Source organism: Fukomys damarensis, unplaced genomic scaffold (genome assembly GCF_012274545.1).
Source record: "Fukomys damarensis isolate Sample0158 unplaced genomic scaffold, DMR_v1.0_HiC HiC_scaffold_16, whole genome shotgun sequence".
Classification (NCBI taxonomy): domain Eukaryota; kingdom Metazoa; phylum Chordata; class Mammalia; order Rodentia; family Bathyergidae; genus Fukomys; species Fukomys damarensis.
In genome coordinates this window covers 45,798,797-45,815,835 of record NW_022900928.1, presented here as the reverse complement: position 1 = coordinate 45,815,835, position 17,039 = coordinate 45,798,797, and the positions used below count along the sequence as shown (strand labels likewise).

The 17,039-nt window shown below is 38.5% G+C and overlaps 1 long non-coding RNA gene across 3 annotated transcripts in view; it reads right to left on the bottom strand.

The window, feature by feature from the left end:
• Positions 1–7,692: 7,692 nt before the first annotated feature.
• Positions 7,693–17,039, bottom strand: part of LOC104868745 — a 19,699-nt gene continuing 10,352 nt past the window's right edge. For all 3 annotated transcript variants that reach the window (XR_782087.2, XR_782088.2, XR_782089.2), the window contains exons 2-4: positions 12,860–12,956; positions 12,422–12,559; positions 7,693–7,987 (exon numbers count right to left, since the gene is read on the bottom strand). This is a non-coding gene — a long non-coding RNA (uncharacterized LOC104868745). The remainder of the gene's footprint in view (positions 7,988–12,421; positions 12,560–12,859; positions 12,957–17,039) is intronic.

Sequence of the window (17,039 nt, the reverse complement as noted above, 5' to 3'; positions counted from 1 at the left end):
TAAGCATTCATAGTTTCGAACTTTTCTTATTAAGAGTGTCAGTAAACATCTTTGTATGTTTTTATAACTGATATTACTTCCTTAAACTTTGTTAAGTTTATTTCATATTTAATTAAATAATCCCATAAATGCTAAATATCTACTCTATGCTAGATATAGTTATGGGGCTAAAGATACTATGATATCCCTGAGTCAAAAGACATGAATATAGTTCACATCTTTAACACATATGACATGTGGACTTCAACACATGTGACCATCTGCTTCATTTAAGAACTGTCCTAATAACTCATCCTTCAGACTAAGACTTTGCATCAAAACAAATCTTATAAGCATTAAAAGTTACTTTTCTCAATGTGAAAAGTAAAAAATCACATCTCATCTTTGCCATTATATTTCTTTGATTTCGAGTGAGGCTGTACCTCTTTTGTGTATTTATTATTCATAAATGTTTAATTTTAAATTCTTTTTCAAGCCTTCCTCTAATTGAAAAGATTTCTCATTTCATATTTCTTTATAGCTTGAGAAAATGATTATCAAAAATATTCCCCGAAAGTCTTAATGCTGCCTTTTAGTACCCGTAAAAGTCAAGGTCAGATTTTTAATACTTCTAGCTCTCAGAAATCTGAGTAATTAAAAATATCAAAATGCGCTCACTGTCTGCCTTGAGAGCTTAATACATCCTGGGAAGAAACATTAAACAAATTGAGCAGAAGGTTTCCAAATCTGTTGGGCTCCTGGCTCAAAGAAGTTAAATACATAAATCAACAGTTGGAGGAAACCTTTCTACAAAACATTTTAAAGCTCCAGGTTTATCCCTAAGGCAAATTATTATGTAACATAACAATGAAAATTAATAGTAAGGTTACTTATGTGCCCTGTGCATTTCATAAAATCCTATAGGCATATTTCAAAATGCTTTATGGAGTCTCTTTGTAGCCTATTCTTGGAAACTCCTCATTTACCTAAAATTATTTATGTTTTCATTGTCTGTGCCACTTACTAGCTACTTTGTACTGATGTACTTTGGGTACATCACAACCATTTTCATTTTCAGTTGCCATATTGAAGAATTAAACTGAATTTACTTAAATCAGAGAGAGAGAGAGAGCACTATCTCTGTACATAGGACATCCCCAATTTACAGCCATTGTCACTATAATCAATAGTTGATTCTCCTGACCTGTGTGTAAGACTAGGCCCAGCTGCTAATGCCCTGCCCTGGGACCCATTTACTACCACTAAGAAGACCTGCCTGGAGGGTACTGTGTGCCTCACTTCCAAGACTCCTCACTTGCTCTCCACCCAACCAGGACTTTTCTCAGCCAAAGTGAGCCATGGAGAAGAAGCAAAGGGCCCCTTTTTAGTGACTATCCTGGTCCTGTCCACTGCCCCCAGTTTGAGTTGCTGACTACCATAGTGAGTTTGTGCTGATCCTTCTGTACTTTCTACTCTGTTCCCCTGGAAAATGAGTGGGAGGCCCTTCCCTGCAGTTTCCGAGTACCATGTGAAGTTGTGACTAACCCCAACTGGGTGAGGATAAGGACTCCATAGGAAACTGGCTTTCTAATACACTTGAACCAAATGAACTAATTTGTGACTGCCATAATGTGATGAAACTAGAAAAGTTGATCAAGATGTATTTAAACTTTTCTACTAACTTCAGATTTTTCACACTGAACAAACAAAATATACACAAATACAATAATCATATTTTTGTCTCTTATTTATTTGTCATCTACTCCAAATGATTTATCTAGTATAGGTGTTCCTACGTTTATGATGATGTTATCCCTGGTATAAGTTGAAAGCATCCTGTGTTGAAAATGTATTCAATACATCTTACATACAAAGCATCATAGCTTACCCCAGCCTATCTGAAACTGCCCAGAACACTTCATACGAGCCTATAGTTGGGCAAATCTTCTAACATGAAGCCTATTTCATACAAAGTAACTATGGGACTGTGTAGCTGACTGAGAGCTGTGGTTCGCTGTCAGTACCCAGCATCGCAAAAGAGAATCATATGACATATTGCTAGACCAGGAAAACATCAAAATTCAAAATTCAAAATGATTCAAAATCATTATAAGTTGAGGACTATCCGTACTTATATGCAAAGTCTCATGCAATATCTGAAACAATTCATAGGCAAGAGAACAGATGCTTAAAAATTGTGAGTATGCAGTGAGAGCAGGAAGAGACCACCTAATTCAGGTATTCATATGGGGGAAAAATCTTTGAAATGGGTCTTGAAAAATAACACTCCCTTCTCAATTCATACATCTAGGGAACAATATTGACTGATAGAGATAAAAGCAGTGAATGAGCCACAGTCCCTGTCCTAAAACTACTAGTTATCTTTTGGGGAATTAAAGAGTTGGTGAGAAGTCTCTAAAGAGTTGTTGGGTACAGATGTTAGAAAAGGGAAGTTAGTGGCTTGTTTGGAAAACACTATTTTAGTGTGGCTGGAATACATGAAATGTGAGGGTGAGAGGAACTGGGAGGGGGTTGGTAGGAGACAAGCCTGGAGAAGGACATCTGATCCAGATTTGAAGAGGCTTGTGCCAAAGGAGGGAGTTTTGACAGGATTCTAGTCAGGCTGTACAGGTGTGTGTAAGGGAATGCTGTTACTAAATCTGTGACTACAAGTATACCTCAGGCCATGTTTTTTAATAGGTTGGAAGAGAGAACACACTGGCAGTTTTCCAAGCAAGAAAAACCTGAGCCTTAAAATGAGACATGGACTAGTACAAGTGGAGAGATGGGGAATGACCAATACCTAGATCAGACAGAAACACTATAATACATCGGAAAGTAACTGTATAGTCCCCAAAGAGTTTAGAGTCTTTCTGAGTCAGCTACTCCACCCATATTGCACAAGGAAGATTTTCCCAGAGAGGTCAAGTACCTTGCCTACGCTTACACAGCTGGGAGTTTTATCCAGTCTGGGATAACATTCGTAATTTTGGTACTGCCATATGTATTAGTTTACTTGGCTGCTATAGCAAAGTACCACAAATGGTGGCTTAAAACAACACAAATTTATTGTCTCACACTTCAAAAGAATAGAAGTTCAAAATTAAGGCATCGGCATGGCCAAGTTCCACCGAACCTTTCTCTGATTCTTTTTATGACTCTTTCTGACTCTGACTCTTCCTATGTTGTGATGGTTTGCCGATAATCTTTAGAGTCTCTTGTCTTGTGCCCCATCTCTGGGTGCACACAGAGTTTTCCCTGTGTGTGTCTGCCTTCCCCAGTTGTTTTGGATAAGGTGACCATCCTGTTCTACCTTCATCTTAACTAATTATATCTTCAGTGAACTAATTCCAAGTAATGAGTCCCTTCCAAATACACAATTTATTTAATCCATGTCAATTTACCCCATAACACGACATCTACTTGTTCTGACCACAAAATGACACTCTTGTAGAATAAATTGCCTGCCCATGACTAAACACAGGTAAAGATTTGTATGGCCTGTGTATAGTGGCCCATTTTCTCATTGCAGCCTATACCCATTTCTAACTTCTCCACTTGAACTTGAAGTGTTTGAAACAAGGGAAGTACTGTCAAGAGACTTCAACTTTTTGCTTATTGTATCTCTATTCAGAGCCTCCCATCCTACCATCCTAATGGCATCTTCCATAAATCCCCAAGCAACCATCATCAATTCATCTTTCTGTATAGTGGGAAGGAGACCTTGAGTGAACAGTGAACCTACGGTATCATATCTTAGTCAGCAAATTGCATATTTTAGGGGAAATGGCCAGTACAAATCATAGAATGTTGCCATTTTTATAATCTTCTCGACTACTGACTGAGGAGGAACTGAAGTCCAAAATAGCTGATTTGGTCTCACCCAGGAAGTGCATCCCCCACTCAACTTCCTTCTGAGTTGTCTCTGGGCACCGCAGCTGCTGTAACCTCTAACCTGTCCTAAAGCTGTCACCTCCACACAGACTCTTGGTCTGTCCTGTTCTGAAGACAGCCTTTCTAAGCTCCTCTGGCACCAGGAGCACGTTCCCTTGAGTGATGTTGTGATGAAGAAGGGAATGGTGGCAACACTGGTTCACATGCGAGTACTTCAGGTTTTGCTTCTTGTAAAGACTGCCAAGATGTTATAGAGTCATTAGAAGGCTCATTGCATTAATTTCAAGGCTCTCAGAAAAGTGAAACTGAGACCACACTAAAGGCACCTTCATTTATAATTTGGGGTCAGTCAAACAGAATCTAAACTGAAATTTAATTTTGCCCTAGCAGTGAGGATTTGCTAAGCAAATTAATGCTAGAGTGTAAACAAGGCTTCTTGAGCTTGTCTAAGAGCCTTTAAGGGACAACATGCTTTCAGGGCTTGGAAGCAATCCTTTTACATGCTAATTACAAATCCCACAGTATTTGTGAAAGTGGGTCTCTCTGGGATTTCTATTTGCCAACAAGTTGTTTATTTCCAGTTTAAAGGGGGTGGGGGTAGGGTCCATGAATTAAGTAGCTGCTCTGTGTTCTGCCTGTGCTCTGTGAGAGATTGTTTATCTTCACAATCATCCTTGCAACTAAACATTGCCCTGGTTTGCACCTGTGGAATGGAGATCTGGCCTAAGCTACAGAGCCAGTAAATAATGGAGCTGGGCTGCAAATCCAAGGCAACCCACCTGTGTGCTCTCCTCCAGCGCAGTCTCAACCTTTGACTTTATTATTTGCTTTTTTTTCATGTATATTTCAAACTCAGTCTTCTTAATATATCAGGATGGCATGTCCCTAATTAGCTCAAATCCGTTCAATTTTATAGGTCCTGTTTTCATTTCAGTCATAAGAAAAGGAGTCAGTCAGCCAAGAAGCAAACTATTGAAAGAGAAAAGGGTTGGAGTAGGTCTGGGTTAATAAATCATAGTCTGTGTCATCCCCTGAGACCTACCAAGGATTCTGAAAGAAGACAAGATGGAAAATCATTCCCTTGTTGTTATATTTCTATCCTTTAGGTGTGTTTTTATCACTCAGAGGAGAAACTGTCTTCAAGCCTCAGCTAGCATAGATGAGGTGTGTGCCTGGGAGGTGTGATAAACCTTAATGCTGGGTAGGTAAGTTTAACCCTTCAATCATACCGTCTTCCAGTACTTCTGTCACTGTCTACCAAGATCAGAGAGCCTGCAAAATGTTTGGAGATAATTCATGTTTTCGGAAACATGAATTAATGTATAATAATACAAAGCTTCTCTTTACCTATGAAAGAAATGCCCACATGTCATAACCTTCCCATTTAGACTTATCTTTAAAGCATGCAAAAAACATATCTTGGTGGAATTAGACTACTAGGGCTTTTGAACTAGAAATGAAACAAGATGCTGATTTCCAGACTGTTTGTCATTAGAGAGAAGACATGAAACATCACAGGCAAGTTCAAACTCTATAAAGTTTATAGAATATATACTGAACTTTACATATGGTTCATTTGCTATTAGCTCATCAGCTGACCAGCACCACAGAATGCATGAAACAAAACAGATTCCAAACAATTAAAAGGCACGACATAAAAATCAAGCCTTTAAAATATTCACTAATGCTTTTTCATTGCAAAACAAAAAAACAAGTACTTGAAAAAAAGTGTCAGTATGACTCATTATCCATAGGACTGGCTGTTTGGATGCAAATAATCTTAACTGCTTGCACACCCATTTGGTATCCTTTTAAGTAAGGAGCCATTCAGTCTCTGCTTCAAGTGCAGAGGAAGTGCGAATAGCCCCTGCACTTCAGAGCTGAGCTTGCTTTGCTAGGAGACAGTTGAGCAAAATCCCAGCACGCTCTGATTCATTCTGCCTGCTGATTGGTTGCTCTCTCTGGCCGCTGACATCATCCTGTTGCTGGGTGGAAAACTTCTGCAGCACAGCTCTCATACTGACTTCAGAGCCTTGTGAAAGGGGCATTGTATTCAACAGTGAAATCAGATTATAGCCCAAATGGAATTAGAAAATCTCCTTTTTGTGTGATCACTTCAGTCATTTTATGGCTCTTAAAGTGTAGCGTCCCCCCATGCCCCATCCCATAATTTAGCAAATGTTTTTTGTGTTGCACTCTCTCCTCAGAGCTACCCAACCCCCAACACCCTCTACAATACAAAGGAATAAGAAAAGAACCTCACAGTGTTACTTTAACTATAGATGGAAGATGTTTTACACATCTTCTATATGGGTCTGGCTTTCTCATTAGCTTATGCCTGCCTTCACCAACAGAAATGAAGTATGCCCTCACTTGCTATAGTGACTTGTAGTTTCTAGGACTCTCTATAATAAATGACTTTCTTTCATTTATCCTGCCAGCATTCTGTGATGCCTAAATGAACTGAGGAAGTGACAGCAAGGGCCAAATTGTTTATTGTCCTCTAAAGTTTGCAAAGCATTTTATACATACATATATATATTCTCATATATTTTTCCCAACAGTCCTGAGGATTAAGGAGATAATAGTAGCTGTTCCAGTCTTATGGATCTCTGCACTATGGGAGATTGAGGCAGGAAGCCAGCAAGTTAGAGCCCAGCCTGGGCAAATTAGCAACTTAGTGTCTCAAAATAAGAAATAGAAAAGGTCTATAGCTGTAGCTCAGTGTGCAGGCACTGGGTTCAATTCCTAGTACTGAAAATAAAACCCCTGAGTATTAAATTCTTTGTTAACTACATAGCTCATAAATAACAAGGCAGTGACTCAAACTCAGGGTTTCTGACCCTAGTTTCTGAACTCTTTCCACTTGGAGAGAGCATACATCAGTTCTGGGGGCTAAATAATTTGCAAGAGCTGGTCCAAAATAAGTACATAAGTCAGCACCAGGCCACAGCAGTTCTTGTCCATACAGACCTTTTCTTCTGAACCTCTTGGTAGCTCTCAAGACAACCTTGTTCTTCAGGGCTTTTTTTAGAGATGCTCTTAGATACACATTTCTTTTAGAAAATCTTAAGCTTTCATAAGATTTTACTTAAGTACAACTTTAAGAAAAAAAGCCTAATAATCCAAATGCACATTTGCATATATTACATAAGACTTCTATAAGAGTAAGTTATCCAGTTGCAGGCTTATTTTAAGATTTAATGGGATGACTTTGACAGAGCAGAAATAGTAGGCTTAGTAACCAGCCCAGTAACTTCAATGTTAGAGATATTTCTGCAGTGAATCGCTGTGTTCCTCCTTGTCTCTGTGGAGACACTGGATTTCTCTTGTTTATCTCAGGCTGGGATGATTAACTGCTCTTTGCATGGCTTTCATCTCGCCTGGCACAGTTTTCTCTTTCATCTCATTCACTGCGCCAAACCCTTTCTCAACTTTTTGTACCAGGGATCAAACTCAGGGCCTTGCGGACCTTGCACTTGCAAGGCAGGCAGCGGAACGAACCACTGAGCTAAATCCCTGGGCACCTTGAGCGTTTAATACACATTTGAAATATGTCAGCTACTCTATATTATTTTTGCATAAACAGAGCCAAAAAAAAAATCAAAAGACTTCCCCTAAACAAAAAACAAATGGAGATTTTCTTCATGGAGGCTGCCACATCTGGCTTGCTCAGGTGAAAATAGTGCTCCCTTACCCATCCTCACTTTTAAATGAGACTGAGAGTCCTTCAACCAAGCCTTATGAGAGTGAAGGTTGGAGGAAGGGAAGGGGACAGTGAGGGGTAAGCACTGATAACTCAGACACAGAAGTGGAGGTTTTTATTTTCTATCTCAATCTTTGTGACTACAGGTCCAAAACACAGTACTGTGCTTATGATTCACAATATACATAGTTGATTTCATACATTTTGCATATATGTTTTTCTCATCTTCTCAATAGCTGCCTCTTTTCCCTTTGTGGTCGTTGTGCAGTCATGTGTCCCCTGACCCTCAGTTCTTTTGCTTCCGATGTGTGTCTTAGGCACATGCAGTTTTCTCTCACTTTCACCAAAATGAATTCACTTAAACTGGCTTCATTTCACATACTAAGATCTTCATATTAGATATTTTCACTGTGGAAACAGAAACTTGCTTTTATCTTTCTAGGTTATTTTAGTTCATTTAAATTGTTTTATTAGTACATGTTTATGATAAACAACGAAAGCCTTCATCATGGGGAGTCAAAACATACATACATATATATAATTTTAATCATTTTCCTTCCCTTTCCCTTTCCTTCTCTTCCCCTCTCCCTCATCCCCAGATGTCCTCCCATCTCCAAAAGGTCTACTTCCCTATCCATTGTCCACTATGTTTTGTCTTACTCTTTAAATTATTTATACTTTGGGGTTCTCTGTGCTTTTTAATGTAACAATTTTTCATGTTAAAAGAAGGAGTCTTTGTCTCATCACCTCTGCAGAGTGAATCTGGGCAGTCCTGACATCCCCCTACCCCTTGTTGCTCAGGGGACACTGTAGGAATATGCCCCTTTTTCCTGAAATGTGCTTCTTTAAAAATGGCATAGTGTTAGCACTCAGTAAATGTTCAAAAAACTGCCTATGTCATATAGCTAAGTGGTGGCAGTTAAAAGTAAAACTACATGCCAACCTCATTTCATTACTAATTAAGTATTTTATTGATGAGGAAACACATCGGTGTGGGTTTAAAGGCTTGCATAATAATATCCAACCAATTCTAAACCTTCAGGAATGGATGCCCTCTCCTAGAAGTCTGGGATTAGAATTAACCCACCCAGCCCTGATCCCTCTTCTACCCTATTTCCTTACCTATCTTTTGCCCTCAAATAGGAAATTCATTTTGCCCAGAATGTGGCAGAATCAACCAAATCTACATATTATGTACTGAGCTAGATGATCACTAAGGACACTTTCAGTACAGCACTCTATGTCTTTGATTCCTGAACAAAATTGTGTGTGCAAGGTTAAAAGTTCAAGCTATAGGATGAGGTCTCATTTGAACCTCAGCTCTGCAAACACACCAGCATAACGGGCAGGGTAGAAATCAAAAGAAGTGTATGAATGATTTAGCCTTTCCCATCCATTTCATTTTTTATAAATCAATAGTATGCTTGGTTCTCACTGGTTAGGGTTGAACACGCTCATACCAATGAAATCCATAACATAGAACTGGTAAGTGGGTTGTAGAGAAATCCCAATAAAAATTACAGAGTATTTTTGCCCAACCGGAACTCAGATACACTAAGAAAAACATCAAGGCAGTAAAAAATTAAGGAAAGTAAGTTTTAAAAATAAGTACCAGTGATATCCAGGGCTTCATCAAAGAAAAAAGTGAAACACACCAGGACAGAATGATAAACTACAAATCTCTCAAGAGAATTAACATCAAAAACAGTTTTTAATTTTGGAAGCTAATTTTCTGAATTACATTGTGACTTTCATGATATTGTACATGCCTGTTAATCAGAATTCTATTAGCAAACTCAAGGCCTTTTTGACATATCCTGTCCATTAAATTGATTATCCGTGATGTATCTAAGGGATTTCATATCTCTTTTCTCTTGCCTTTACTGAATATTTATTTAATGCCCATCATATGGTGATAAGAAGAACACTAGCACCTTATATATAAGTATATAAGAAGGTGAAAATGTAGGATCACAAATGCTGTGATGTAGGTTTTCACAGGTGTTTTCTATCTATAAATAGGCATTTACATCTATCTTCAAAATAGGGAGATGTGTGGCAGGACAAAATGTCAAATGGCACTCTAACTCACACTGACTAATCAATCCCTGGAAAGAGCTTTCTCCCACTCCCATGCTGAGGCTAAAGGAACTCCTGAAACTTGTCACCAATTTTTTTAAGTTTATTGGTACATTTTAATTATACATTATGATCACATTTATTGTTGGGAATTTGTACCTGTACGTGATATATCTTGGTTCTTATCTTTTCCCATTCCCCTTCTGTCCCTTCAATCCCTCCCTATTTACATAAGCTTTGTTTCCATTTTTTCCTTTTCATTTCTGTCACCAATTTTTTAAGTAGAGTCTTACACTAACAAAAAGGAAACATGTTCATAAGATCTGCACGCAGAATAAAGTTGGAAGAGAGAGCTAGTGAACTGATGACTGAAGCAAGATTCAGAAAGAAATAGCAGGCTGGGAAGATGGCCTGAAACCAAGAAAAATGTAAAATTTTGTATTTAAAAAAATCAAATACTGAAGATAAGAACAGGAGGTAGGAAAACGGGTTTAGAAGCAGCCCATGTGAGAAGATCCAGCGAATGATTAACTAGAAGTTCTTCCTGGTTTGACTATGCATAAACTTCTCTAATGAAGCAGAATGTCATTACTAACTAGAATATCCTAAAGGGCAGAGATCACATCTCATATATTTTAATATCTCTCCTTTAACTGGCATAAGGTCTATTGCAGAGAATATGCTCAATAAATTTTACTTAAATGGAGTCAAAACTAAAAATGCTTAAAGCAGTAGGCTCCACCAACGAAGGGGCTGTGGTTAGAACCCTCAGAGAAGCCTGTGTCCGTTGCTCTCTTTGTACAGCTTTCCTGATACTGCTCTGGCTTTGTCCTCCCATTTTCTTCTGGATAACAATCAAAATCCCTCTCATTATTAGAAATCTGTATCTTATCTCTCAACTGACCTCACACTGCACTTCATACACGCTCCTCTTTGCTCACAAACTGCTATTGCTCTTGCTATTGTTTCAAGGCATTTGTGCCTTTTCTACTCTGAACAAATGCTGGGCTTTTTGCATGGAGCATGCCCGCGCGCACACACAGACACACACACAGACACAGACACACACACACACACACACACACACTTTTTCTGCCTACTCTACCTGACAAGACACTGCTTGTCTTTTTAACTTATTCAGGGTTCCCCGAACTCGCATATTCTGGGAGTAATCAAACCCATCTCCCTACTGACATGTGACCTCTGTGACCTCAGCTGTGTTGTGTCTTCACATCTGTATGCCAAGTAGCTAGGTGAGTGATCCTCCAGCTTTAACGTGCCTGTGCAAGATGTAGGGGATCTGTTTAACCTGCAGGTTCTGATTTTTACAGGGACTACTGATGCTATTGTCCTCTGACCTACCTGGAGTAGGTAAGGTCCGCAATGTAGCCTACCTACATGTCTTTGCTGCTGTAGACCATCCCTGTCTTCTCACTCTCACACCTATTGCCTTAGTGATGTACATCTCACTGAGACCAGCTAGTCTTCCTGCCAGTCTTCCTGCTATGGTTTTCTAGAAGTCCAGTCCCTGGGCCACATACGTTCAAAACATCATTCTAAAATGTAAACCTCATCATGCTGTCTCCTTTCTTCCAAAACTTTAGCGATTCCATGTTACCTCATAGGAAAAATAAAATCTGTCCCTCAGTGAGGCATTCAAGTTTCCATCAAGAGTTCTCTCTAATGAATTTTTTGCTCTTGCCTCTTTTGTTTCTCCTTCTCTAAGGGAGAAGTGTTACTTTGAGCCTGGCGTATGGCTAGAACTTACTGAATGTGCAACACAATCGAAGTAATGCTGACATGTATGCTCCAGATGCCATATACAAGGGAATATTTTGACACAGTAGAGTCCCCATAAAGAAAAAATACTAGTGTTGGTCCAGAATCCCTATGATTAGATAAAGAATTCAAAGAATGGTCTAAATATATAACCTGGGAAAAGGATGTCCCCTCAATAGTAAGGGCTCAATAAATATTTATTGAATGGAAGGATGAAAATACATGTCATAATTGTTCTTTCTATATGAAACTATCAGATTAAAGAGAGAATACATGCATTTGAGTTACCTGTATCTTCCTTCATAATCTAGAATATTATATCTAGAGCAGCATATTCAGTCCAGTAAAATAATGAATTTTTTAACAAGACCAAGACAGCATAATCTCAGTACTAGTTATTGTTATTTTTGTGGCAAATGACAGAAAAAATAATAATAAAGCTGTGGGTGATTTACTGTTTTTATTAGTGTCAAAAGGACCCTCTCTTTTTTCCCTTTATCTCTCTATCCCCATCAAGATCCCCTCCTGTGTGGTTTCTGTGGAGAGACCCCACAGGTCCAGCTCATTTTTTTCCAAAGGAAACACAAGACAGCCTCCTGTTTCAGCAATCCTCTGACAAGACCAGCTGACAGTTTGGCTGAACAAAGCTTCATGTCCCTCGGAAAGGTGGTTCCCTGGAGGAACAGAGACTCACATACCAATGCTGGACCCAGTGCACCGATGGAGGAGGCCCTAGTACAAGAAGACAAGGACAGGGCCGAGAGCACAGGAGGAAGAAATTACTCAGATCAACACGGCTGAGAGTTACCCAAAGGAAGAACAAGAGATAGAGGACAAAACAGCAGTTATCCACTACAGCCTGAAAGGTCCCTCCTGTTCCAAAACACAACTATGTTCAGTGTTTTGTATACACGTAATGCAAATTTAGTTTACAATCACTAGTTATTAAAGATTCCCAAGTAACCCACGCCACATTTTACTAACCTGAGGAGCATTCACTATTCCTATGGCATAGACTGGAAGACTTTTTGGTGCTGACTTTTAACATTGATTTCTTTGTCCCCAAAATTATTGTATTGAGGATAGAACGATGAATAAAATTGCCATCATGAAGCCTGTAATCTTGTGGAGAAGGAAGCCAAGTAAATACATAATCACAAAGCAGGTGACAAGTACTCTAAGAAAATAACCCATATCCATATTGTGGTATCAAGATATAAAAAGGTATCATGAAACAGGTTAGTTAAGTTCCTCCGTGATTAAATATCAATTTTCTTGGTTAACTTCACCAGATGCCACTTAGAGTTATAATGTGGATTGGCAGGAAGGTTGCTTTTGCTGGAGTAATCTCCGTTTTTCCTTGGCATACCAGAAGTATCTACTTGTTTGGCGCACCCAGTTTCAAACTCAGCAAAGACTCACAAGTTTGCCATCATAGACACAGAACTTGGCACATTCAGAGGCACAGAAAACACGGATTACTTCAGGTTAAATGAATGGCTTCCATCAGTCACTGGAGCTGTAAGCAATGAAGGAGAAAATGAGGAGATTAGCAATTATTACTGTTCCCACAGTATTTAATCCTTGTCACCGAAAATTCTCACTTTAGTCCTCAGTATTACTTATTTTTCCCAGGTTGATGCCTTCAATTTGTCACAATACCACAAAACTGTGACCTCTCAGGTGTCACTTTTGCTGTGGATAATCGTTTCCTCTATGTGTAGTGACAGAGTGAATATTACCCATCCTTCAGAATCTTAAGTGTGTGTGGGGGGGGTCTGGGTAATCTTCCTGCTTTCCTCCAACAGAATAGTAATGTTTTGTCTTACTTTCCAGCCATGGTCATATATTTTAGGTTCTTTAGCCCCTGAATAATAGCAGAAGTAACTGAATGAAAATCAGAATTCTGACTGCTGCTTTCTATCTGAATTTCTTTAAAATTTTTTTTTCCTATTGCTTTGTTGCTATTGACAAGTAGCACACTGTATTTACAGTGAGTTGAAAAAAAGCTAGAAAACTGCTCTGGATGACTTTGTCACTCTTTCAGCGGAAAGCACAGATGTGCTCCCCTCAGGTGACCTAAGAAGCAATGGGTTCCATTGTAATTGCTGGCCCACAGTGTGGGCCCAGCTGGACTGACATTTTAATTTCTGCCTCTTTTGTGGCTTTCATTATTCTGGGGGCCAAGGTATAAACGTGTCTGGAATCACAATTTGTGGAAGGTTAGTAAAATTTTGGAACATAGCCAGGTCCATTCAGTGCTGGGGATGGATTTCCTGGAGACTCTCCAAATATATGGGTTGCTCATTTGTGCCATGTGGCCAGACTTGAGTCTAGAATCGACAGTTAAGATAAAATTTCGCTTACTCCTGCCTAGCTGTGTAATGGAAAAAAAAAAAAAATGAGGTGAGCAGTCTGGAGAGAGCTACTGTTTTGCTTAGAAGGCTGGCTCCACGGAGGAGGGCTGCTTCAGTGTGGGAAGGCTTTAGGGTGCTCAGGAAGCAGTTACTATGTGAAGGACAGTTTAAGGGGGAAATTATGGCTAAGACTGAAAGTACTCTGATTCTTGGCAAATATTCTGTCTACCCAAAATGTCTTACTTATATAATGAACAAAAACAGGGCACTTTGGTTCCACCTGGTTGGTTCTCCAGTTCCACCCCTCACTAGCTATACAACTTTAATAAATCTAACTTACTCCTCAGAAAAGTAATAGCCTTATGAAGTTAGGATTAAATGATCTAATGCATATAAATGTTTAGCATAATACATGGTATATACAAGATGTCCTGCCATATCTTACAAAGACTATCTAAAATATTGATCTAGTAGTTTTATAAAGTTTTGGGAGCATCAAATTACCTTGGGAACTTGAAGAACACTATGGATACTTATCCATCAAGGGAAAGAATGCACATATACAAAATGTATGCACACTGTTTTAGGAAGTTAATAAATACAAGGCAATACAACCATAGACTTTCAGCTAAGATCTTTTGTTCTAGGGATAGTCCATTTCGAAAAAGAGAGAATAAATCTTCAGTCTAATTATGTTCTATATTTTTAAATCATTTATATTCATTATCTCATAATCTTTAAATTTGAGGGGCTTGGGATTTAGCTCAGTGGCACCACACCTGCCTTGCAAGCACAAGGTCATAAGTTCAATCCCTAGCACCAGAAAAAACAAAAATAAAAACAACTGAAATAGTTTTTAAATTTGGGAAGGATCTTATCCAGTCTAAACCTTCATTTGTTCATTTAAATTGGGAATAATAGTACTCACGTCCCAAGAAAATGCTTAATGTTCAAGTAAACAGACTATCAATTTCAGATTTCCATTTTTAAGATAAATTTATATCTATTATCCTTCAAATTTGAGATCTTCCTTAAATTTTAGGGTATTTCTAATCCATTCTTAATCTTGTTCTCTGATATGCTTAGAGCCTTAGAAATGTGTATTTATGCCATGTCACATGATGGATACAGTGGTCACTTTTTCCTGCATATTTTAATTAGTATATTAACATTTATTCAGCCATACCCATTTGATAGTGTGCTATTTAATGGGAAAGAGCCTGTTCAAATGCTTTATTAAATTAATTAATAACTTCATCAGGCATGAATCAAATTAACAAAAACTTCTTGAATGCCTTCAATGGGAGAGGCCCTATTCCATGGCAACTGATATACATGAATGAACCGTAACCCCACAGATGTGTATCCCCACTGGGGTTACAATCTAACAGTGACAATGGTCCCTTCTTTCAGAATAAGACTGGAGTTCAGATTCTCTTTTGAGCAAGCCCAGAGATAACCTGCAGGTATTCAACTGAATGAATGCCACTAATGTCACCATTACCAGTCCTAAAGGATGCTTGCTTTAAAACAAAACAAAACAAAGAAGAATAAAAAAAACTTAGCTGATTCAGTGTGGACAGCACTAAACACAGAGGGCCAAACTGTGTCTAGACAAAATGTACCATAACTTCCCCCAGACTGGAGCATAAACTGCAGCTAGAAGGCAGGCCAAATTTACATAAGTCATCTCTGGGTTTTTCACTGCAAAAATATTTTTAAGCTGTTCTACTTTGCTACCGGGATAATTTGGATAACTTTTGAAAAGAATTTGTAACAATAAAGCCAAGGCAGTATGGTTTGGCCATTTTATAGTTAGAGATGATAGGAAGTAGGGCAGATTATATGGAAAGAAGCAAATAAATAATAGGGATAGGAGAACATAAAAAATTGGATGTAGATCAGATAAGTAACAGGGTGAAAGGCAACATGATGTGGTAATGATGTATTTATGAAAACCCAGAAAGAAACAGTGGTGACATTGTGAGAGCACATGGTTTTGGGGGTCCATGTGCTCTTAGGAATTTACTGTACCTCATTTCAGAATAGAAGTTAAATGATGTTGCCAAAGCCCTGCACAATAATGGTGGAAAGCCACTACATCATAAGCAAAGAACTATAGATGAAAGGCAGAAAGGATGCTCATAAATCTGAGTAAGGAGAAATTAACCTAAATTAGTAGCTCTATTATCTTAAGAGAACTAAATTATTTATTTATGAACTGATAGTGTGACATTTTCATGTCCATTCATAGCAGATGAGTTTTATTTTTTAGCAGATGAATTGCTTATCTTTTCTCCCACTGAATTCTTTGATAAACAATAGTATGAATATAATCAGGGTTCTTGGTTTTATAAACAACCAAGAAGCAAATAATACATCTACCTGATAACCAATTCAAACTTACCAATAGGCTTCTATAAACAGAAGGCAATCACAAGAAGCAAAGAAAAGAACAAAACTTGGTGGTGCATACCTGTAATCCCAGCTATTCTGGAGTCTAAGGCAGAATGATTTCAAGTTCAAACTCAGCCTGGGCAACTTACCAAGACCCTATCTCAAAATAAAATAAAAACGACTGGTGATATAGCTTAGTGGTAAAGTACTTTCTTAGCAGGCAGGAAGCTTTGGGTTCACTCTTCAATACTAAAAACAAAACGAAACCGACAACCCCAGCCCCCACACACACTAAGACAGAACCTGTGGCACTGGTATAGGGCTTTCCATGCTCTACTCAGTACACCAACCAGAGGACCCTCAAGTCCAGCTCTATAGCTATAAAAGTCAAACCTGCAATGTTTATAATAGGGCTAGGTTCTTTCCTTAGTCATAAGGAATATATTAAACATATTAGTTTTGGGGATTTTTTTCAAGTAGTTGTTTCCTACAGAATAAAACTGGAATCACTAGCTATGATTAGTCAGCACTGTTTTTGAATTATTCCAAAGCACTCTACTTCAGAGTTCAAACCTTTAAATGGGAATGTTTTCTTTTCATTGAGGGGTAAAACTGAAATTCTTTATTTCAAAGCTTACAGAATAATTCCTATCTTTAGCTTTAAAAAAGATAACTAGTTAGCCAGGTATGGTGGCACACACCTGTAATCCCAGCATTCAGGATGCTGAGGCAGGAGGATTGCTGTGAGTTCAAGACCAGCATGGGCTACATAGTGAGTTCCAGGTCATTCTCAACTACATAGTGAGACCCTGTCTCAAAAAAACCAAAAAAAAAAAAAAAAAAAAAAA